Source organism: Pelobates fuscus, chromosome 3 (assembly GCF_036172605.1).
Source record: "Pelobates fuscus isolate aPelFus1 chromosome 3, aPelFus1.pri, whole genome shotgun sequence".
Taxonomy (NCBI): Eukaryota; Metazoa; Chordata; class Amphibia; order Anura; family Pelobatidae; genus Pelobates; species Pelobates fuscus.
In genome coordinates this window covers 388544367-388569353 of record NC_086319.1, presented here as the reverse complement: position 1 = coordinate 388569353, position 24987 = coordinate 388544367, and the positions used below count along the sequence as shown (strand labels likewise).

The following is a 24987-nucleotide window of genomic DNA, read 5'->3' as shown; positions in this document are numbered from 1 at the left end:
GAGGATGACGGCGAAAGATGTGCTTTTGATTGTGTTTATTTATATGTGTTTTTATATTCAGGAAGGTAGAGGTACCGACACTCCTAGCTGTGAGGTATGCATTAAGACTACGAGAACAGGTAACCATATTTCCCAAACCCTAATTTGGCATTCACAATACGAATGTAAAGGAGAGGTATCAAGATGTAGATACCTAAATATAGACTATAGTGTGTGCCATTTAGGAGTAGGAGAACCTAAGTGCTTCAGTCCAGAGTATCAACCTCGTACAATTTGGTTGACTCTCAGGAATGGAGATCCTCAGGGGACCCTAATTAATAAGACGGTGTTAGAATCCGTACATTCTTCGGGTGTTCTGCTATTTGATGCATGTAAGGCGATATCAAGTGGTAGAAAACCGTGGAATGTATGTGGGGATCTTAGATGGGAGAGGACGTATGGGTCTAATGATAAATATATTTGTCCCAGTAGTAAAAATAAATATGTGAGTCCTAGATGCCCAAATAAAGACTATAACTTTTGTCCATATTGGTCTTGTGTGGGGTGGGCGACTTGGGGACAGACAGTAGATAAAGACATGATAGTGACTAAGTTGCCGACTAGCCCTTATTGTAAGTCTATGGAATGCAACCCAGTCCATATACTTATTAATAACCCCGACAAGTTCCTAGATAAGTATGGAAATTTATTTGGGTTTCAGATATACGGGACGGGTTTAGATCCTGGGACATTATTGTTTATAGGAATAGAGACTGATACGGTATCCTCCCAGACTCATCAAGTATACCATTCCTTTTATGAAGAGATGAGTATAGATAATAAGATCCCCCATAACGCTAAAAACCTGTTCATTGACCTAGCTGAAAGTATTGCCGGTAGTCTTAATGTTACCAACTGCTATGTGTGTGGAGGTACTAACATGGGAGACCAATGGCCTTGGGAAGCAAAGGAGGTAATGTCCGGTTCTGAGGCAGTTGACCAACTAATATCTACACAAGCCGATTATCATTTGAGTGTTAGAGGTAAATCTGAGTGGAGATTAAAGACCTCCATCATAGGTTATGTTTGCATAGCAAGGAAAGGAATAATGTATAATACTTCTGTAGGAGAATTAACTTGTCTAGGGCAAAAAGCTTATGATGATGATACTAAAAATACAACTTGGTGGTCGGCTTCAAATGTCTCAGAACCATCTAACCCGTTTGCTAGATATGCCAGTTTAAAGGATGTGTGGTTTGATTTATCCATCACATCTACCTGGAGAGCCCCAGCAAATTTGTACTGGATCTGTGGTAAGAAAGCCTATTCGGAGTTGCCACAGGACTGGGAAGGGGCATGTGTGTTGGGTATGCTCAAACCATCCTTCTTCTTGTTACCGATTGAAACAGGTGAGACTTTAGGTGTTAAAGTGTATGATGTGAATCATAGGAAGAAAAGGGGACCCTTAGAGATAGGCACCTGGGAAGATAATGAATGGCCTCCCCAGCGTATCATAGATTATTATGGGCCAGCCACGTGGGCAGAAGATGGTACCTTTGGTTATAGAACCCCAATTTATATGCTCAACCGTATTATAAGATTACAGGCGGTGGTTGAGATTATTACTAATGAGACCTCACAAGCACTCAATCTTCTAGCGAAGCATAATACCAGGATGAGGACAGCAGTGTACCAAAATAGATTAGCCTTGGATTACCTTTTGGCAGTAGAGGGAGGTGTATGTGGGAAGTTTAACCTGAGCAATTGCTGTCTTCAAATAGATGACGAAGGGCAAGCAATAGCTGAGCTTACTAGCCATATGGTTAAACTAGTGCATGTGCCTACTCAGGTATGGAAAGGGTACAATCCAAGTAGTTGGTTTGGTAGCTGGTATGAGTGGTTTGGAGGGCTTAAGGCAGTGGTAGGTGGAGTCCTACTGATTTTACTGTTGTGTCTACTCCTACCGTGTCTTATACCCTTAGTAGTTAGGTCTGTGCAAAGCCTGATAGGAAGTATAGCAGAGAGGAAGGCTGCTGCACAGATAATGGCGATATATAAGTATAAGGCTCTAGATCAAGGAGAACCAATGCAGGAAGATGAGTGTTAAAAGATTCACATCATAAGATAAGTCTGGTCTGGTTCATGGTAACCTGAGGTATATGCAAACCAAGGTTAAGTGATGCCTCAAGTAATTGTGAAATATCAGAGGCATCAAAGGGGGGAATGTGATGTAATTCCAGTAAAATACAAGTTTAGCAGGCTAAGATTGCCACAAGGCATATGTATGTATATGTGTTTGTAGTATCAGTTAGTTAATTACACGTAGCTAAGATACTGTTATCACTGTACTGACCAGGTGCAGGAATGTAAGAACTGGAATTACGCGTCCCTCTCCTTTGTATCAGATGAGCCACGTGGTTAGACCGGATGGATGAGTTTAGACTCTATTTATTAAATAGGTTAAGGGTATGTGTGGGTGTAGTTAATTGTGGGAGGAGCTACAGTGCTATATAAGGAATGTACTCTATGTATTCAGTACTCAGACTTTGCTGTATTTTGGTGACGCTAGTCCCTCTGAGTCCCGATCGGTGATCCAATAAAGAATCTCTTCCTTCCTGAAGAAACCTGTGTCCATCTCTCTGTGCTTGGCTTCCGTCAGTTTCTCCGGTATCATTACAACAAATAAATCGAAGACTGAATTGCTTGTTGGACAAAATTTTATCCTGCAGTTCATTCTTCATTCATTTAGTTTAGTACAATGAGGGAACTACCAGCTCACAGCTCCCTCCTTTTAATATCTAAAAATAAAAACAGGAGCTGTGCTCAGCTGCTTCCTAAATTCACCCATGCTCCCCCCTTTCACACTATACAGGTCAATATGACCCCATGTTAGTAAAAGGGGGATTAAGTCCTCCCTCCTGTCCGTGCCTGCCCACTGTGCGCATTTCTACTAAACAGCGAGCACCCTGTGCCTGTACGCTGTCATAGAGCGAAGTTGCTATTTCTATTGCCAATTCAATAAATAGGACCTGGCACAGGTTCCTCATGCCTCCATTGTGAGGTACCTATTTAAATATTAACTGGGGACCTAGTGTCCCCAACCATGTGCCCTGAGTGGGGATCATTAAGGTAAAAAGAAGGGACCTAGTGTACTCCTCCTGCCCCTACCCATTGTCACAGGTGGGGGCAAGTAAAAATAATAACAGGGGAACACAGCATCCACCTGCTCTAACTCATTGTCAGCAGGTGAGGGCGCTAAATAATAAAATGAGGGGTTACCCATTGTCCCCACAAGATCCCACCTATTGGCAGCAGGTGGAGTCCCATTTAATAAAGCAATGGAGTCCCATATAATAAAGTGGGGGATGGACCAATTGGTGGCAGGTGAGGGCCCTAAATAATAAATTGAAGGAAAATCTATTGTTATTGTCATTGTGGGTGGGCGCTATTAATAAAAATAATTCCCCACTTTTGATGAAAAAATAAGCCATCTTCACCACCACACAAGAGCTCCACACAGACAGAGCTTGCAGGGCGGTAAATGTATTAAGATTTATCTGTCAGAGCAAATTGGGAAATGTGGGAAAGCTTTTAAAGGCTATGCCCGCCCTGCAAGATTTATTATTTTCTCATCTGGATTTTTATTTTCAGCATTTTTTTTTGCAGTCGGGTCCTTTTTTGTTTTAAACGTTTGGTGGGTGGGGGACAATAGGTCACCCCCCCTTTTGTTATTTAGGGCCCTCACCTGCTTCCAATGAGTGGGGCCTAGAGTGGACAAATTCCAAAATGAAAAGAACGGGTGCATTTTGTCCAAAAAAAAATAAACAAATGGATGAAAGTCTGCTCGGATGAAACTAAATATTTTTTTTTTACTATTTATACCCACTTGGATGTCAAATCAGGATACATTGAGTGGGTCTATTGATCTCTCATACCTCTCCCTTAAACTAATCACTCCTTCCAGACTAACTCTTTCCTAGGTGGAATCTCTTAAACAGGCAAACTCAAATATCATGTTATCTCAACCAAATTTCCTTTTATGAAGTACATGTCATTATTGGCTATCGTCTCAATCACTGAGATAATATACATACATATACAGTGTGTAGTGATGTACCGAACTGTCTGCCGGCGAACAGTTCCCGGCGAACTTAGCGTGTTCGCGTTCGCCACGGCGGGCGGACACATGCGCAGTTCGATCCGCCCCCTATTCGTCATCATTGGGCAAACTTTGACCCTGTGCCTCTCGGTCAGCAGACACATTCCAGCCAATCAGCAGCACTCCCTCCCTTCCACACCCTCCAACCTCCCTCCCAGCATCAATTTTCGATTCATTCTGAAGCTGCATGCTTAGTGAGAGGAGGGAAAGTTTAGCTGCTGCTGATTAGATAGGGAAATTGATAGCTAGGCTAGGGTATTCAGTGTCCACTACAATCCTGAAGGACTCATCTGATCTCTGCTGTAAGGACAGCACCCCAAAAAGCCCTTTTTAGGGCTAGAACATCAGGCTGCTTTTTTTTTTTCCTGTGTAATGTAATTGCAGGTGCCTGCCTGCCAGCTTCTGTGTGAGGTTCACATTGGATACTGTGCCCACTTGCCCAGTGCCACCACTCATATCTGTTTTTACAATAGCTTAAGCTTTAGATTTAAAATATTTTTTTTTTTCACTGTAATAGAAGAGCAGTTAGTTGTCTGCAAGCGTCTGGGTGTCAGGCCTCCTTCAGCGTGTGCTCTGCAGACCTGTGCCAGCGTACTTTGACAGTTGCCAATCATATCTGGTGTCTCTATAGCGTGCTTTTACAAAGAAAAAAGGTTTCCAGTGTAAGCTAATAGCAGCCAGTCAGTGTCCTTCAAGCGGCTCTGTCAGGCCTACAGTGTGTGCTCTCCAGAACTGTTCAAGTGCACATTGCCAATCTTATCTGGTGTCTCTATAGCGTGCTTTTAAAACCAAAATTTTGTTTCCACTGTAATAGAAGAGCAGTTGCCTGCCTGCCAGCTTCTGTGTGAGTTTCACAGTGGATACTGTGCCCACTTGCCCAGTGCCACCACTCATATCTGTTTTTACAATAGCTTAAGCTTTAGATTAAAAAATATATATATATTTTTTTCACTGTAATAGAAGAGCAATTGCCTGCCTGCCAGCTTCTGTGTGAGGTTCACATTGGATACTGTGCCCACTTGCCCAGTACCACCACTCATATCTGTTTTTACAGTAGCTTAAGCTTTAGATTAAAAAAAATATATATTTTTTCACTGTAATAGAAGAGCAGTTGCCTGCCTGCCAGCTTCTGTGTGAGGTTCATATTGGATACTGTGCCCACTTGCCCAGTACCACCACTCATATCTGTTTTTACAATAGCTTAAGCTTTAGATTAAAAAAATATATATTTGTTTCACTGTAATAGAAGAGCAGTTGCCTGCCTGCCAGCTTCTGTGTGAGGTTCACATTGGATACTGTGCCCACTTGCCCAGTGCCACCACTCATATCTGTTTTTACAATAGCTTAAGCTTTAGATTAAAAAAAAATATATTTTTTCACTGTAATAGAAGAGCAGTTGCCTGCCTGACAGCTTCTGTGTGAGGTTCACATTGGATACTGTGCCCACTTGCCCAGTGCCACCACTCATATCTGTTTTTACAATAGCTTAAGCTTTAGATTTAAAATAAATAAAAAAAATTCACTGTAATAGAAGAGCAGTTAGTTGTCTGCAAGCGTCTGGGTGTCAGGCCTCCTTCAGCGTGTGCTCTGCAGACCTGTGCCAGCGTGCTTTGACAGTTGCCAATCATATCTGGTGTCTCTATAGCGTGCTTTTACAAAGAAAAAAGGTTTCCAGTGTAAGCTAATAGCAGCCAGTCAGTGTCCTTCAAGCGGCTCTGTCAGGCCTACAGTGTGTGCTCTCCAGAACTGTTCAAGTGCACATTGCCAATCATATCTGGTGTCTCTATAGCGTGCTTTTAAAACCAAAATTTTGTTTCCACTGTAATAGAAGAGCAGTTGCCTGCCTGCCAGCTTCTGTGTGAGGTTCGCAGTGGATACTGTGCCCTCTTGCCCAGTGCCACCACTCATATCTGTTTTTACAATAGCTTAAGCTTTAGATTTAAAATAAATAATTTTTTTTCACTGTAATAGAAGAGCAGTTAGTTGTCTGCAAGCGTCTGGGTGTCAGGCCTCCTTCAGTGTGTGCTCTGCAGACCTGTGCCAGCGTGCTTTGACAGTTGCCAATCATATCTGGTGTCTCTTTAGCGTGCTTTTACAAAGAAAAAAGGTTTCCAGTGTAAGCTAATAGCAGCCAGTCAGTGTCCTTCAAGCGGCTCTGTCAGGCCTACAGTGTGTGCTCTCCAGAACTGTTCAAGTGCACATTGCCAATCATTTCTGGTGTCTCTATAGCGTGCTTTTAAAACCAAAATTTTGTTTTTCACTGTTATAGATTGAATAGCAGTTACTTGTCTTCAAGCGGGTGTGTCAGGCCTACAGTGTGTGCTCTGCAGAACTGTTACAGTTCACATTGCCAATCACATCTGGTCTCACAGTAGCTTGCACGCATAGTACCACTAAACCCCCAAAAAATGACAGGCAGAGGCAGGCCACCCCGCAGGGGCCGTCGTGGTTGTGGTGCTGTGATTCCCTTTTGCCCTAGAATAATGCCCAGTTTTCAGAAGCCACGTACCCTGAACTTGAAAAGTTCTGAGGACATAGTTGACTGGCTAACACAGGACACCCAGTCTTGTACAGCCTCCGCTCGGAACCTTGATGCACCATCCTCCTCCAGCTTAGCTTCAGGCACCTCTCAAGATAGCACTCACCCGCATGCCGCCACCACCAAAACTAGCACCACAGCCGCTTTACTTGGTATGTCAGAGGAGTTATTCACACACCCGTTTGAAGAAATGAGTGATGCGCAACCATTATTGCTAGAGGATGTAGATAACAGGGATATGTCTCAGGCAGGCAGCATTAAACACATGGAGGTACGGTGTGATGATGATGATGTTGTACCCGCTGCTGCTTCCTTTTCTGAATTGTCAGATACAAGCGAAGCGGTTGATGATGACGATGCGTCCATGGATGTCACGTGGGTGCCCGCTCGGCAAGAAGAAGAACAGGGCGAAAGTTCAGATGGGGAGACAGAGAGGAGGAGGAGGAGACGAGTTGGAAGCACGGGGGGGTCGTCGCAAGGAGCTAGTGGCACAGTCAGACAGCATGCATCGGCACCCGGGGTCAGCCCGACAGCACGCCAATCAACGCATGCTGTGTCCACCACCAGAATGCCGTCATTGCAGAGCTCAGCAGTGTGGCATTTTTTTTTGTGTGTCTGCCTCGGACAACAGCGATGCCATTTGCAACCTGTGCCAAGGGAAACTGAGTCGTGGGAGGTCCAACACCCACCTAGGTACAACTGCTTTGCATAGGCACATGATCTCACATCACAAACGCCTATGGGATCCACACATGAGTACAAGCAGCACGCCTACTCTAAGCCGCCATCCTCCTCCTGGTCCAGCATCTTCAGCCACGTCAACCACTGCTGTCCTCCTTGCCCCCTCTCAACCATCCGCCACTCCGTCTCCCGCCTTGAGCAGTTCCCGCTCATCTGCCCACAGTCATGTGTCTGTCAAGGACATGTTTGAGCATAAGAAGCCAATGTCACCAAGTCACCCCCTTGCCCAGCGTCTGACAGCTGGCTTGTCCGAACTATTAGCCCGCCAGCTTTTACCATACAATCTGGTTGAGTCTGAGGCGTTCAAAAAATGTGTAGCTATTGGGACACCGCAGTGGAAGGTACCCGGCCGGAATTTCTTTCCACAAAAGGCAATCCCCAACCTGTACTCGATTGTGCAAAAGGAAGTCATGGCATGCCTGGCACACAGTGTTGGGGCAAGGGTCCATCTGACCACTGATACCTGGTCTGCAAAGCATGGTCAGGGCAGGTATATCACCTACACTGCGCATTGGGTAAACCTGCTGACGGCTGACAAGCAAGGAATGCGTGGCATTGCAGAGGAGTTGGTGACACCGCCACGACTTGCAGGCAGTCCTGCTGCCACCTCCTTTACTCCTCCTACTCCATCCTCTTCCATAACCTCCTCGGCTGAGTCCTCTTGTGCTGCTGCATCTTGCTCCACATCAACGGCACCCCCCCAGCTCCCCAGGTACTATTCCACATCCCGGTTACGGCAGTGTCACACCGTCTTGGGTTTGACTTGCTTGAAAGCAGAGAGTCACACCGGACAACCACTCCTGTCCGCCCTGAACGCACAGGTGGAAAAGTAGCTGACTCCGCAGCAACTGGATATCGGCAAAGTGGTGTGTGACAATGGAAAAAATTTGATAGCGGCATTGAAGTTGTGCAAGTTGACACATGTGCCGGGCATGGCACATGTGTGTAATCTGATCGTACAATGCTTTGTGCATAAGTACACAGGCTTACAGGACGTCTTGAAGCAGGCCAGGAAGGTGTGTGGCCATTTCAGGCGTTCCTACACGGCCATGGCTCACTTTGCCGATATCCAGCGGCGAAACAACATGCCAGTGAGGCGCTTGATTTGCGACAGCCCTACACGTTGGAATTCAACACTCCTAATGTTCGACCGCCTGCTCCAACAAGAAAAAGCTGTTAATGAATATTTGTATGACCGGGGTGCTAGGACAGCCTCTGGGGAGCTGGGATTTTTTTTGACACGTTACTGGACGCTCATGCGCAATGCCTGTAGGCTCATGCGTCCTTTTGAGGAGGTGACAAACCTAGTCAGTCGCAACGAAGGCACCATCAGCGACATCATGCCATTTGTTTTCTTCCTGGAGCGTGCCCTGCGAAGAGTGCTGGATCAGGCCGTAGATGAGCGTGAAGAGGAAGAGGAAGAGTTGTGGTCACCATCACCACCAGAAACAGCCTTATCAGCATCGCTTGGTGGACCTGCGGCAATGCTGGAAGAGGATTGTGAGGAAGAGGAGTCAGAGGAGGAATGTAGCTTTGAGGAGGAGGAATAGGAGCAAGACCAAACACAACAGGCATCCCAGGGTGCTCGTTGTCACCTATCTGGTACCCGTGGTGTTGTACGTGGCTGGGGAGAAGAACATACCTTCAATGACATCAGTGAGGAGGAGGAACGGGAAATGAGTAGCTCGGCATCCAACCTTGTGCAAATGGGGTCTTTCATGCTGTCCTGCCTGTTGAGGGACCCTCGTATAAAAAGGCTGAAGGAGAACGACCTGTACTGGGTGTCCACGCTACTAGACCCCCGGTATAAGCAGAAAGTGGCGGAAATGTTACCGAATTACAACAAGTCGGAAAGGATGCAGCATTTGCAAAATAAATTAAAAAGTATGCTTTACACAGCGTATAAGGGTGATGTCACAGCACAACTGGAATCTAACAGGGGGAGAGGTGGAAATCACGCCGGCAAGAACAGGACGCTTTAAAGACGTGTTGTTGATGGAGGACATGCGGACCATTTTAAGTCCTACGCATCGCCACAGCCCTTCGGGATCCACCCTCGGAGAGCGACTCGACCGACAGGTAGCAGACTACCTTGCCTTAACTGCAGATATCGACACTCTGAGGAGCGATGAACCCCTTGACTACTGGGTGTGCAGGCTTGACCTGTGGCCTGAGCTATCCCAATTTGCGATAGAACTTCTGGCCTGCCCCGCTTCAAGTGTCCTGTCAGAAAGGACCTTCAGTGCAGCAGGAGGTATTGTCACTGAGAAGAGAAGTCGCCTAGGTCAAAAAAGTCTAGATTACCTCACCTTTATTAAGATGAATGAGGGATGGATCCCGAAGGGACTGACACTGGGCGATACATTCGATTAAAAAAGGCCTGATGAGATGAGCTGCCTTGGGCTAAAAATGGTCCACACGCTGCTGTATTTTTTTTTTTTTTTTAATTCTTTATTTTTGTGGTGCTTTGCATGACAGTAAAACAGTACATTGCAAGTCAGAATTTCCAGTATATTTTTCACTTTTTATTTAAGCTAATTAATAAAAAAAAGAAAATAGATAAGATATAGACTAGCTTTCTAAAATAGAATAACTGTTATTCAGGATAAGGGCGCACTAAAGATTATTGTCCTATTCGATTCAAGATTTATGCAATAAGATACGGTGAGGCATCTAATAGGCTATATAACTCAGAGACAGTAAACAAAAAAATAGCCTAATTATTGTTATAAGTTAATTATTTTAAGAATTAAAGAATTAAGTAAGATACATATTACTTTTTAATATAGAATAATCCTTATTTAAGGCCTAGAGCGTATTAGAGTTTAGTACTCTATAAGATTTAAGCAAAAGATGCTATAAGGTATATCCATTAAGGTTTAATTGTTTAATGTATAAACTAGAATATATGCGTTACAATAGTTTATAATATTGTTTTATGGAGGCATAATATTCTTTCTGTCTCTATTTTTTGTGCGTGCCTCTCTGTTATATGCTATAGACAAGCATTATCTTACAATTAAAGCTAATTACTAAAAAAGGAAAGGGAGAGAAGGAAGGAAGGGAAAAAAAAAGGGAAAAATTAAAGAAAATAGATAAGATACAGATTAGCTTTTCAAAATAGAATAATTTTTATTTAGGATATGGGCGTATTAGAGATCATTACTTTATATCCTATCATTATTCTATAGGATTTATGATTTATTCAATACGATACGTTAAAGCAATCAATTAACTAATTACATAATTTAGAAATAGTAATTAAAAATAGCCGCATTAATATTAAAAGCTTATTATTTTAAAAAGAAAAGGAACTAAGTAAGACACGTACATATGTACTTATTAATACAGAATAATCCTTATTTAAGGTTTAGAGCGTACTAACGATTGGTATTAAATAAGACCAATGCAAAAAATTCTATAAGGTCAAAATATTAAGGTCTAGGATAAGCTAGAACATATGTGTAATAATAGGTTACAATATTATCTTAAGTAAAGCATAATAATTCTTCTGTCTCGGCTTTAGGTGCTTATCTCTCTAATATGTGCTACAATAGCTTATTATATAGTCTTATGGAAAGCATCTTTTTTTCTCTTTTCTCTTTTTTTTTCCCCCCTCTTTATTTTATGGTTTTATCTTATGGTTTTATTTTAGGTCTTTATCTTGTGCGCTTTTTATTAAGATACTTCCAATGTGAATTTGGCGATTTAATTAGGCCCGGGACTGCTTACGGCAATACCGGATCCGTTTATATTTTCCCCCAACGAAGAAGTGCCAATAGTAGGGCACATATCAGTATAGTTGACCAACTGGGTCATTTGTTTATTTATTTTTTTGTTGTGTCCCCCCCCCCCCCCCTTCTTTTTTTTTTTCTTTTTTTTTGGGCTAGCACATTTAAATAATTTTGATTGTATGCGGCAAACATCAGCATAATGAAGTTTTATACGCACAATATCAGAGGTTTAAATATACCTCATAAGCGATATACCCTATTGAAAGAATTACGAAGCACACAGGGGGATATAATATGTCTCCAAGAGACACATTTTAAACATAGATCCAATCCTACAATAAATGCGAAAAATTTTCCGCACCAATATCATGCCACATCTTCAACCAAAAGCAAAGGAGTGTCAATATTAGTGAGCCAAGCATTGGCTTTTGATCAAATATCTGTTCAATTAGATGAGCAAGGCAGATTTATTATCCTTGTCTGTATACTAAATAATACCACATACACAATAGTGAATTGCTATTTCCCAAACAAAAACCAGGCAAGGTATATGGCAACTCTCCTGGAAAAAATTGAGAAAGTACAAACAGGAATTTTGATAATATGTGGGGACTTTAATCATATAATGGAACCGAGCGCAGATTCAACTGCCCTACATTCACACAAAAGGAAAAAATCCCTGCAAAAGCAATGTACATCCCTTAACAAAACAATAGCTTCATACGGTTTATACGATATATGGAGAACGATTCATCCGGAAGATCGGAAATATACACACCACTCACAAGTATACAACACCTACTCACGAATAGATGGATATCTTATGCTTAGCACACATTTGGAATTGGTTAAAGGCTGTGAGATAGGAGTTACAGTACAATCAGATCACAACCCAGTGACATTAACCCTGTTAGACTCATACCAATACAAAGACAAAAGCCCATGGAGATTAAATGAACAACTGCTAAATGATCCCACATTTAACGACAAACTACGGAATGAAATACAGCAATACTTTGAGTACAACGACAATGAAGGCACAAACCCGATGACACTTCGGTTGGCGCATAAGGCCGTAATTCGGGGCTTACTAGTGAGTAGAGCATCGTATATAAAGAAAACAAACTATAAAACATTAATTAATTCATTAAGGAAACTGCAAGATATCCATAGAATTAATCAAATAAGCCCCACCCAAGTTCTACAACAACAAATAAAGGCTGTCCAACAAGACATTAAAACAATCCAACTCAAGAAAGCTAGTTTAGCATTGAAAAAACTTCGAGCAACGTCATACTCATTAGGAAATAAGGCTACAAAAGTGCTAGCGCAAAGAATACGAAATAAGCAGGCCCAGACACGAATTCCTTTTATCAATACACATCTGGGTCATAAAGTTATGCAACCCGTACAAATATGCAATGCTTTTGCCCATTACTATAAATCACTTTATAATTTAAAAGATCAAAACTCACAGCTAACACCCACGTCAACATCTATTCGTTCTTATTTGTCTAAGATTACTTTCCCAAAAATAGAGGTAACTCAATCAGATATGCTTTGTTCACCTATCACTACAGAAGAAGTCCTCCAGCAAATAGACAAGATGCCGAAGGAAAAAGCCCCAGGGCCGGATGGCTTCACCAATATATATTATAATATATTCAAGAAAGAACTAGCTCCAGCTCTTACTAGCTTTTACAATAACGTTCAAAAGAAGGGCACCTTCCCGCCTGAGGTCCTGTCTGGCCATGTCATTACTATTCCTAAACCAGGGAAGTCCACAACATCCTGCCAGAATTTCAGACCTATATCTTTATTAAATACAGATGCAAAACTCTATGCCAAGATCTTGGCAGAACGATTAAAGGACATTATACCAACACTAATACATTCGGATCAGGTAGGATTTGTGGCCGGTAGACAAGGACAAGATAACACGAGAAAGGTGTTAAATTTATATAAAATATTACAGATTACTAAGCAGGAAAGCATTATGCTATCACTAGATGCCGAAAAGGCATTCGATAGGTTAAACTGGAATTTTTTACATGAAACACTATTGGCCTATGGATTCCCACCCGGATTTATTTCAGCAGTAGAAGCACTCTATAATACACCAACGGCAGCAGTACTCTACTCAGGATTCAAGTCAAAGACTTTTAGCATTACTAACGGGACCCGCCAGGGGTGCCCACTGTCACCTTGTCTTTACGTACTGGCCCTAGAACCTCTGGCTATATCTATAAGAAACAATGAGAATATACATGGGATATTAGTTGGTCATAAGGAATATAAACTTAGTTTATTTGCTGATGACATTCTTTTAACAATTACCCAACCATTTATATCACTTCCCTCATTGCATAAAGAACTGCAGCATTACAGTCAACAATCATATTATAAATTAAATATGACAAAAACTCAAGCAATGGGCTTTAATACAACCAAATTAACAGATGAAAGATTGAAAATAAGTTTCTCTTATGATTGGAGGGAAGACCATTTAATATTCTTAGGAATCAGAATCACCAAAAAAGAAAAAGATCTCCTACCAGTTAACTACACGAAGCTATTGAAGGAAATCGACAGTCAGTTAAAATCCTGGAAGAATTTGTTCTTATCTTGGGTGGGGAAAATATCAGCACTTAAAATGTCAATATTACCTAAGATACTATATTACTTCAGATCGCTGAATTTAATACTCCCACAAAAATATATAACAGCTATGCAAGCTGCTATGGTTCGCTTTAGCTGGGGTAATAAACATCCGCGAATGCCTAAAACATTACTGATGAGAAACCTGGAGAAGGGAGGAATGGGGATACCAAATATAAAAGCATATTATTACTCTTCAATACTTATGAACGTTATCAGTGTTCATTCAACCAACTATACTCCTCAATGGGTGGCAATAGAAAATAACTACTGTGGCTCACAAGATCTTTCGACACTTTTATGGAAGCCTCAACAACTACGTCAATTGAATCCTAATATGCTGCCCTCCACTAAACATCTATTGAAAACCTGGGATACTTACAGAGATAAACTGTGCACAGCTAACCCATGGGCCTTAGCGACTCCAATCAAAACCTTATATTTTTGTAATGGAACGTTTCCATACCAGAAATGGGAAAAGGCAGGAATTACACATCTGTTCCATTTATGTACCACAGAAGGTTTAAAATCATTTTCGATTCTACAAAAAGAGTTTTCTTTACCAGCAAGCTACACATTCGCATATCTCCAAATTAAAGCGATTCTAGATACAGAAAAGGTTCAAGTAAGAACAGATATGTTGCAATCTTCTATATCAAAGTTTGAAGAGAAATGCTTATCATTAAGCCCTCCGAAAAAATCATTGTCTTTATGCTATCAAACATTAGCCAATCCAGCGGATAAAGCAGACTGGAAATTTATGAAATATTGGCAAGAAGATCTCGAACAGAATATTCCAATAAGGGAATGGGAACATATTTTTAACGCACATTCTGGATTAACCACTAGCACTGCGCATCTAGAAGTAACAAGGAAGATAATGTACAGGTGGTACATGGTTCCAGCTCGCCTGCACACTATCTTCCCGGACTCATCAGACAGGTGTTGGCGCTGCGACACAGACAGAGGCACCATGTTGCATGTCTGGTGGACATGTAAAGAGGTGAATATATTCTGGAAGAAGATTGGAAAAATAGTAAAACAAACCACAAATCAGCGAATACCTCACGACCCAAAAACAATACTGCTGCGATCACTCCCAATAAACACCACTAAAATAATTAAGAAAATGATATTTCTTTTACTGGGCACAGGGTCTATATTAATAGCTAGGTATTGGAAGTCAAAAGATCTACCTTCACTACAAGAAATTGAGGAAGCAATGTCGACAACAGTAGAATTTGAATTACTAATGTGGAACCAAAGAAAAATAGGGAAACTGAGCCCACAAATAGCTCAAATGTGGCAAACCTACCTGGAATCTGATAATAAGAACTAGTATATGGAGAGAAACTAGACTTACTGGTTTCGGATAAGGCTTTATTTAGTTTCTATTTTTCTATTTTTTTTTAATTTCTAACTCGACAATCTTATTCACTATCAATAGGGAAAGGAAGCAGGGAAACTATATCTGTGCAAAATAAAAAAAATAGAATAATAGCGGGTAACATAGCAAATGGATGTAAATAGAAACATTTAAAAAGATAAGAAAGGAAAAACAACAATATAATTGCCAAAATGTGTTTGTTTATTTTATTTATTTATTTATTTATCTCCCCCCCTTTTTTTTTTTTTTCTATAATAGAAGTAGAGCTATTAAACCCAGGCTGTAATAGATATTTAAGCAGAAGTAGAGACAGAAGATCAGGAATCTCTTTTCCAACTGTTAAATATGTCAATATTAAATAAGCTAATTTTAGTAGAAGTATAACACAAGATTATACTTTACGATATGCACTATGATAATATTGTCTCTCTGATAACAGAATTCTTTGGGATCTGAATTATGATAACAGGGTTAATATTTCTATGTACCCTCCCTTTTTGCTTTCTGTATCCCCTTTCATTTATTTATTTATTTATTTATTTCTCTTTGTTTTTGTTTTTTTTGTTGTTTTGTTTTTTATGTGGTAAAAGAATAAAGAGTAAATTGCAAAAAAAAAGAATTTCCAGTATATAGCATCAACATATTTATCTTGCATCTTGTGAGACTGCACCAATTATATAATTTTATAAAATACAAGCAATAACTTGGATCCGGGTCATTAACCGCTTAACCTGTGTTATTTGTGTGTTTGAGTCGTATATTCGGTGCTGGTATCCGCGTTCCGTGTGTGAAGTAGTTATGGAGTATGTGGTGCCTCCATGGTTATGACACTTGGGTGTGCCTGTATGTGTCGGTATGGTGTCCCGTGGGCATATTGATGGGTGTGTACTAGTGAGTGACTTCTGAAGCGTGTGGGCTGTCCAGTGCTGCCTCCTGCCGTGAGTGTGGTCTCTGCCTCACGTGATCAAAACTCCTAACCTAGGGAGTCGCGGGGGGGGGGGGGTGGTCGTGGTAAGAGTGTAGCAGTCACTCCATTAAGCGTTTGTGGTATGTCCCCATCTTAGGTGTACCAGTTGTGCGAGAGTGGGTCCCGTTGAGCCTGTGGTGTCAGTCAAGTACGGTCCATGTCAGGGTTAGGCCTGTCGATTGTTGTACGTGTGTCAGTCTTCTAGTAGGGATCGCAACAACATAAACAATAAACCGTTTAAACGTCCTTTTGTAACTCAGGTATGGTGTGAAGTTAGATAGGTTTCTCCTGACTTATGCTTTTGTATGCAATTCTTGACTCGTTTTAGACTTCACAAACCCTCGAGCTTAAAGCTCTACACCCACTAAGAGTGCAGGACAAACCCTAATCTTTGCAGAATAATGTACGTTGCCATATGGACACTTTGACGGTAGGTAATGGGTCGTATACAACCTGTACCTTTACTATGCTGCCCTCTTAAAGGCCGGCTACTGTTCAGTATTCTAGATTAGTCATCTATATAAGGTCAGCATTTAATGGGCTTTAGCAATATATACATTTTGTCAGACCATTTAATCTTGTTTTTGTAGCTTGAAAGTAGTGAGGTGTGTTTATTACATTTTAGTGCCCCTATTCAGCCTTAGGAGGGTAATGTCCCCTAGTCATGGGACACTGAGCTTGGCTTTAACCTCTATCAGATGTTTGGAGACCTTACAAACTGACAGCCACCGGCTCAAAAACAGGGTTCAGGAGACCCGAGGTAAAGGTGAGCGCTGGGAAGGTGTCCCTACTGTGCCTCATTGTCAGCCAGTCCCTTGAGGCTGTCTTGGGTCCGAGGACCGAGGGCTTCTGTTCCACGGTACAAACGTTGCGGTGCGCTCTGGGTCCCAATTGGTAGTAGAGGGTCTTGAGGGTGAGTTGGCGGTCGGTGGGTCCAGTCCCAAGGCCTGTATTATTGTGGGTGCCTCTTCCATGGAGGCAAGTGTGAGTTGGGATCCGTTCTGTGGTATCACCAGGGATCCGTGTGCCCCCCATCGACAGGTGATGTCTGCTGCCCTCAGTCTGTTGGTGAGGGAGCTGAAGGTTTTGCGCCACATGAGGGTAGACTTTGTAAGATCCTGGAAAAAGGTTAGGCTAGCGCCCTCAAATATCAGGGGTGTGTTACCTTTTAATGCAGACATGACCTGAATCTTGTCATGTACATTTGGGCACCTGAGTATCACATCTCTGGGTGTGTTTGAGCGTACCTTTGAGGACGTAGGCAGGCGGTAGATCTCCTCAGTGACCATCTTCTTGACCGTGGTGTGAGGCAGAATAGTGGCCAGAAGGCGCCTTGTGTAGTGCGGTAGTTCATCTGGCAAGATGGCTGCCGGGATGCCTCTAATTTTTATATTAGTGCGCCGATGGCGTTCCTCCATGGTTGTCTGCTGTGCCATTATGGCTCTTTGTTGCGCCTGAAGGTGGTGCATTGATTCTTGCAGCTCAGCTAGGTGAGTTTGCATGTCTGTAATGTGTACCCTGTTTATAGTGGCAGTGATGTCCTTTTTGATGGGGGCCAGTTCTGCCGCAAGGATTTTATGGAAGTCCGATAATAGGATTTTTAAATCATGCCTGGATGTTGGGGTCATGTCTGCTGGAGGGTCTAGTTGGTGTTGTGGCCCTATGTGGGCTTATGAGGTTGTTTCTGCCTCCGGTTGATCCGTGTGTTGGTAGTGGGGCGCCGTACGCGGCATGTCTGCGGGAGTAGTTGTAGCCGGAGCAGGCCTTTGAAGCATGGTCCCTATGTCCCGGTTTTGTTCTATGGCTTGTGGGCCCTGTGAGCGGCGGCCCATGGCTGGTGTGTGTGCCGGATGGTCTGACCTTTGGAGGGAGGTCGCGCTCCGTAGCCGCCGAGTAGTTTCTCCAGGTCTGGGATTGTGAGCGTGGGGTAGGTCCCAACCTTCCGTCTCCGCTTCTGCTGGGTGGAAGCCGCAAAGAAGGGCATCGATCGGCTCGGGAGTAGGTAGGGAGTCCAGCTGGGGGCTGGAGGAGGTTGGATCGGCTGAGGGTGTTGGGATTTTTAATAGATTGTGCCCGTTTACTGGGGAGCTTGTCGAGATGGCGTCCGTTTAGCTCGCTGGTTAAGCTCCGCCCCCCACGCTGCTGTATTTTAGCTCTGAATGACGTTTGACTTGCGTGACTTATCCGCCACCAACTAGGGTTCAAGCCGCCATGTTTTAGGGCACTTTCTGCCTGTGAAGCAAACATCAATTTTTCTGGCCGCTGCTACAGCAGCGGCTGCAACAATACCAAATTTTTCAGGCATGTGTACATGCCTTATTTTTAGGCCCACTGGTGCAGCACTGTGGCTTCAAAAACCAAACCAAAAAAAAATCCTCCAAGATGGCACCAATATACCAGTGGTCTAAGCATCTTCCCACCTTGGCCTAAAAAGGGGAGGTGATTCAACAATTAAAAATCGCTGCCATTTACACGTCCACTGATAGGAGACGCGGAAGGTATTAAACTGATATGAACAATACTAAACTCACCACTCCTATCTGGTGGCACATTAGCTTGCCCGCGCAGTGCCCCAAATTTCAAGTAAGAGGACCGACCAAGCATCTTCTTCCATCTCCCTGTTACAAAAATCAATGCCATATCCATAGAAATTGTACATAATATCCAGGAGAGTTTTACAGGGCCAAATCATGTCGCCTGTTGAAAGAGGTGACCTTGCTCGGGTCCCAGGTGTGCGGTTCCTAAAATGGCAGCCATATACATGTCCACTGATAGGAGACGCGGAAGGTATTAAACTGATATGAACATTTACTAAACTCACCACTCCGAGTGCTGTTATTTATTTAATTTTTTTGTGGTGAGGCTTTACAGGGCAGAGTGCTTCTCCACGGGACATGTTAACTCACGGGCAGCTGGCTCATCAAGGAACCAGAGCAGCTTGAATGAGGTGACCTTGCTCGGGTCCCAGGTGTGCGGTTCCTAAAATGGCTGCCATATACACGTCCACTGATAGGAGACGCGGAAGGTATTAAACTGATATGAACAATACTCCACTCCTATCAGTAGGTCCGTCCCATTGTGATTTATGCCCCCCACCCACCTCGCAGGGAAGGGGGCCGGGGGGGTGGAAAGTAGGCCCCCTCCATTGTGATTTATGGCCCCCACCCACCGCGCAGGGGTGGGGGCCGAGGGGGGGAGGACAGTAGGTTCCCCCATTGTGATTTTTTGGCCCCCACCCACCGCGCAGGGGTTGGGGAGGACAGTAGCTCCCCCCAGTGTGTATCATGGGCTTTGAGGACAGGTGTCAATCCATACCTGCCAAGTGACCCAATGTAGGGGGAACAGTATCTATTCTGCTCTGTGTCAGTGTGTATCATGGTCTCTGTGGACGGGGAACAGTCTCTATTCTGCTCTGTGTCAGTGTGTATCATGGTCTCTGTGGACAGGGAACAGTCTCTATTCTGCTCTGTGTCAGTGTGTATCATGGGCTTTGAGGACAGGTGTCAATCCATACCTGCCAAGTGACCCTATGTAGGGGGAACAGTCTCTATTCTGCTCTGTGTCAGTGTGTATCATGGTCTCTGTGGACGGGGAACAGTCTCTATTCTGCTCTGTGTCAGTGTATATCATGGTCTCTGTGGACAGGGAACAGTCTCTATTCTGCTCTGTGTCAGTGTGTATCAGGGGCTTTGAGGACAGGTGTCAATCCATACCTGCCAAGTGACCCTATGTAGGGGGAACAGTCTCTATTCTGCTCTGTGTCAGTGTGTATCATGGTCTCTGTGGACGGGGAACAGTCTCTATTCTGCTCTGTGTCAGTGTGTATCATGGTCTCTGTGGACAGGGAACAGTCTCTATTCTGCTCTGTGTCAGTGTGTATCAGGGGCTTTGAGGACAGGTGTCAATCCATACCTGCCAAGTGACCCTATGTAGGGGGAACAGTCTCTATTCTGCTCTGTGTCAGTGTGTATCATGGTCTCTGTGGACGGGGAACAGTCTCTATTCTGCTCTGTGTCAGTGTGTATCATGGTCTCTGTGGACAGGGAACAGTCTCTATTCTGCTCTGTGTCAGTGTGTATCAGGGGCTTTGAGGACAGGTGTCAATCCATACCTGCCAAGTGACCCTATGTATGGGGAACAGTCTCTATTCTGCTCTGTGTCAGTGTGTATCATGGTCTCTGTGGACGGGGAACAGTCTCTATTTTGCGCTGTGTCAGTGTGTATCATGGTCTCTGTGGACAGGGAACAGTCTCTATTCTGCTCTGTGTGAGTGTGTATCAGGGGTTTTGAGGACAGGTGTCAATCCATATCTGCCAAGTGACCCTATGTAGGGGGAACAGTCCCTATTCTGCTCTGTGTGAGGAGGAGGAACGGGAAATGAGTAGCTCGGCATCCAACCTTGTGCAAATGGGGTCTTTCATGCTGTCGTGCCTGTTGAGGGACCCTCGTATAAAAAGGCTGAAGGAGAACGACCTGTGCTGGGTGTCCACGCTACTAGACCCCCGATCTCTATTCTGCTCTGTGTCAGTGTGTATCAGGGGTTTAGAGGACAGAAGTCAATCCATACCTGCCAAGTGACCCTATGTAGGGGGAACAGTCTCTATTCTGCTCTGTGTCAGTGTGTATCAGGGGCTTTGAGGACAGGTGTCAATCCATACCTGCCAAGTGACCCTATGTAGGGGGAACAGTCTCTATTCTGCTCTGTGTCAGTGTGTATCATGGTCTCTGTGGACGGGGAACAGTCTCCATTCTGCTCTGTGTCAGTGTGTATCATGGTCTCTGTGGACAGGGAAGAGTCTCTGTTCTGCTCTGTGTCAGTGTGTATCATGGGCTTTGAGGATAGGTGTCAATCCATACCTGCCAAGTGACCCTATGTAGGGGGAACAGTCTCTATTCTGCTCTGTGTCAGTGTGTATCAGGGGCTTTGAGGACAGGTGTCAATGTTAGGCGATTTCTGCCCTTTATGGATTAAAAGCAGACTCTGCATCAACTGTGTAATTTTCCATGGGAGTTTTGCCATGGATCCCCCTCCGGCATGCCACAGTCCAGGTGTTAGTCCCCTTGAAACAACTTTTCCATCACTTTTGTGGCCAGAAAGAGTCCCTGTTCGTTTTAAAATTCGCCTGCCCATTGAAGTCAATGGCGGTTCGCCGGGTTCGCGAACATTTGCGGAAGTTCGCGTTCGCCGTTCGCGAACCGAAAATTTCGGGTTCGCGACAACACTAACAGTGTGTGCATAGATATACATTTTTCCCTATAAATCTTCACGAAGCCTCTCCGTATGACCCCTCCAATAACTACATATAACTTGTATCATTAGATTTTTCCACACAAAACAAATTCCAATCTTATTTATCTTTACATGTTTAACTACACTAAACTCTGCCTTACCCTCAGCACAGCGGCACTCATCGCCCTTACAGATCTTCCTAGGGAGTTTGCTGTCTTCATCAACATGGTAGAACTTAGTGCAACGACTTTCTGTAAGGTGATAGGAGAGGGTGAAACAGACTTGTGTCAACAGCTAAAGCACTCTGTGAGGTGAATATCATACAGCTCTTTATAGGGTTACTTACTGGGATTGTAGTAGTCATACAGAGTAACAGACCCAGGCTGGATGAGTCCAACTTTAAATTGTTGAAAGAGTCTAATCTTAATGCAAGTATTCTCCGTGTGTGAGACCTGGTTGGAGAGAACACAGAGATGTAGAGATAGACATTGAAATAACACATACAGAGAGTTAAAGATAGACATAGAAATAACACATACAGAGAGGTAGAGATAGACATAGAAATAACACATACAGAGAGGTAGAGATAGACATAGAAATAACACATACAGAGAGCTAGAGATAGACATAGAAATAACACATACAGAGAGGTAGAGATAAAACACAGAGAGAAACATAGAATGTGACGGCAGATAAGAACCATTCGGCCCATCTATTTCTAAATACTCGCATTAGTCCCTGGCCTTATCTTATAGTTAGGATAGCCTTATGCCTATCCCACACATGCTTAAACTCCTTCACTCTGTTAATCTCTACCACTTCAGCTGGAAGGCTATTCCATGCATCCACTACCATCTCTGAAGTAATCCTTCCTAAAATAATTTTTAAACCTTCTAATTTAAGACTAATTCCTCTTGTTGTGGTAGTTTTTCTTCTTTTAAATATAGTCTCCTGCTTTACTGTGTTGATTCCCTTTATGTATTTCAATGTTTCTATCATATCCCCCCTGTCTCGTCTTTCCTCCAAGCTAGACATGTTAAGATCATGTTTTATCCTGCAATCCATGAACCAGTTTAGTAGCCCTTCTCTGAACTCTCTCTACAGTATCAATATCCTTCTGGAAATACGGTCTCCAGTACTGCGTACAATACTCCAAGTGAGGTCTCACCAGTGTTCTGTACAATGGCATGAGCACTTCCCTCTTTCTACTGCTTATACCTCTCCCTCCCTATACAACCAAGCACTTATTCACATTAAATGTCAGTTGCCACAACTGACCATTTTTCTAGTTTACCTAAATCATTTGACATTTGGCTTATCCCTCCTGGAACATCAACCCTGTTACATATCTTAGCATCATCACCAAAAAAACATACCTTACCATCAAGACCTTCTGCAATGTCACTAATAAAAATATTAAAGAGAATGTGTCCAAGTACAGATCTCCGAGGTACCCCACTGGTGACAAGCCCAAGCTTCGAATATACTACATTGACTACAACCCTCTGTTGCCTGTCACTCAGCCACTGCCTCACCCATTCAACAATATTGGAATTCAAACTTAAAGATTGCAATTTATTGATAAGCCTTCTATGTGCAACAGTGTCAAAAGCCTTACTGAAATCTAGGTAAGCAATGTCTAAGGCACCACCCTGATCTATTATTTTAGTTACCCAATCAAAAAAATTAACAAGATTAGTTTGGCATGATCTCCCTGAAGTAAACCCATGTTGTCTCTGATCTTGAAATCCATGTGTTTTTAGATGTTCCACAATCCTATCCTTTAACATGGTTTCCATTACTTTCCCCACTACTGAAGTAAGGCTTACTGGCCTATAGTTGCCCGACTCCTCCCTACTATGTTTCTTGTGCACGGGCACAACATTCGCTAACTTCCAATCTTCTGGGACTACTTCTGTAGAGGTAGGGATAGAACACAGAAAGGTAGTGACTTAGGCACAACACATACAGAGTGGTAGGAATATAACATGAATTGGTAGAGATAGACATAGAAATATCACATAAAGAGGGGTAGAGATAAAACATGGAGTGATTTGGATAGAGCCTAGAATGATAGTTATATAACATTGAGGTAGGAAGAGAGGGCGGGTTATTAGGGATAGAGGGTAGCGACGTAGGGATAAAACACAGAGAGGTAGGGATCAAGCACACAGAGAGGCAGGGATAGAACCAAGAGAAGCTACTGCCAGGGAAAATAAGGTCATTACATGTGATATAGAATGGGAAAGTACTTTAAAACATTTATTTGAGATGAAAGATGTGTAGGGGAGTGATGGACACTATATACATACCTCCCTACTCCAGAGTCCAGAGAATAGGGATGCAAGTGGGAGAAAGGGGCAGGTCCAGTCACATGATCACTGGCTTCACCGCAAAGCCCCAATAGGGACAGGCCTTCTTTAAAAAGGGACAGGGTCCGTCCGAATTATTGGCATGAATGCATACTGGCTGCCTATCCATCATTCAGGCCAGTGCAATGAGGGCAAACCCTGCCGGTAGGACTGCTTCAGTGCTTTCTGCAGGTTGCTAGTGCCCTGAACGTTGCGCAAATGCATCTAAAGCAGGACAATAGGGAACTAAGTCGGGACGGCGGGACAGAACCCAAAAATTGGGACTGTTCCGCTTAAATTGGTATGATTCAGAGGTCTTCTACAGATTATCAACACACCAGACAGGTTATATGGCAACATTAGAAAGAGACTGGTGAAGATTTCTGTGCTTGTTTGTTAGTTATTCATATTTGGAAATATTTTCCCCTGTCATTCCCGTGTTCTGAGCTTAAAAGATCATAGGCGGGATCTATAGCTGCAACCAGACTCTACAGACACATACCTATCTAAATGCAATTTTCAACTTTGATAAATAAGCATGAATTATTAGATCTTTGGAGGATCAATCACCCATCAGAAAAAGATTATACCTGCTTTTCGAAAGCACATTGTACCTATTCTAGATTAGATTTGTTTTTAGGTTCTTTAGAGGTTTCATACAAGATTAAAAAGGTTTTGATTCAAGAAGTAACCTGGTCAGATCACAACCCATTAATACTTGATTTCATTATTTCACCAGATATTAAAATTAGGAATAGCTGGAGACTTAATGAATTCCTTCTGAGGGAGGCTCAAGACATAAATACCATAAAAGACTTAACAAACCGTTTTTTCGAGGAGAATAAAAATAAAGGTACTTCAGACGCTATAGTTTGGTGTACATATAAGGCAGTGTTGAGAGGACACTTTATTAAATTAGGTACAATTAAGAAAAAACAAAAAGAAGCTTCCCTGACAGAATTATGTGTCTCTTTATAAATTAACAAATCTTAATAAAAATAATCCAAATATAGAGATAAGCGAGAAAATAGGAATAATAAAAAATAAAATCAATAAAATTTTACTTTTACAAACCTCAAAAAAACTCGAATATTTAAAAATAAAATGGTATTATAAAGGAAATCGAGCAAATAAATTGCTCACAAACCGAGTCAAAGGTGCGAAATTGAATAAGTTAATACAAAAAATTATTACAGATGATGGTATTCAATTAACTCCTGAAAATATAGGTAAAGCATTTAA

At 42.8% G+C, this 24987-nt stretch overlaps 1 protein-coding gene across 1 annotated transcript in view; it reads right to left on the bottom strand.

The window, feature by feature from the left end:
• LOC134601488 (complement C3-like) overlaps window positions 1–21850 on the bottom strand; it is a 55931-nt gene extending 34081 nt beyond the window's left edge. Inside the window, exons 1-2 of the mRNA XM_063445988.1 lie at window positions 21741–21850; window positions 21556–21645 (exon numbers count right to left, since the gene is read on the bottom strand). The gene's annotated coding sequence lies outside the window, so the exon portion shown is untranslated. The remainder of the gene's footprint in view (window positions 1–21555; window positions 21646–21740) is intronic.
• Between the last annotated feature and the right edge of the window lie 3137 nt (window positions 21851–24987).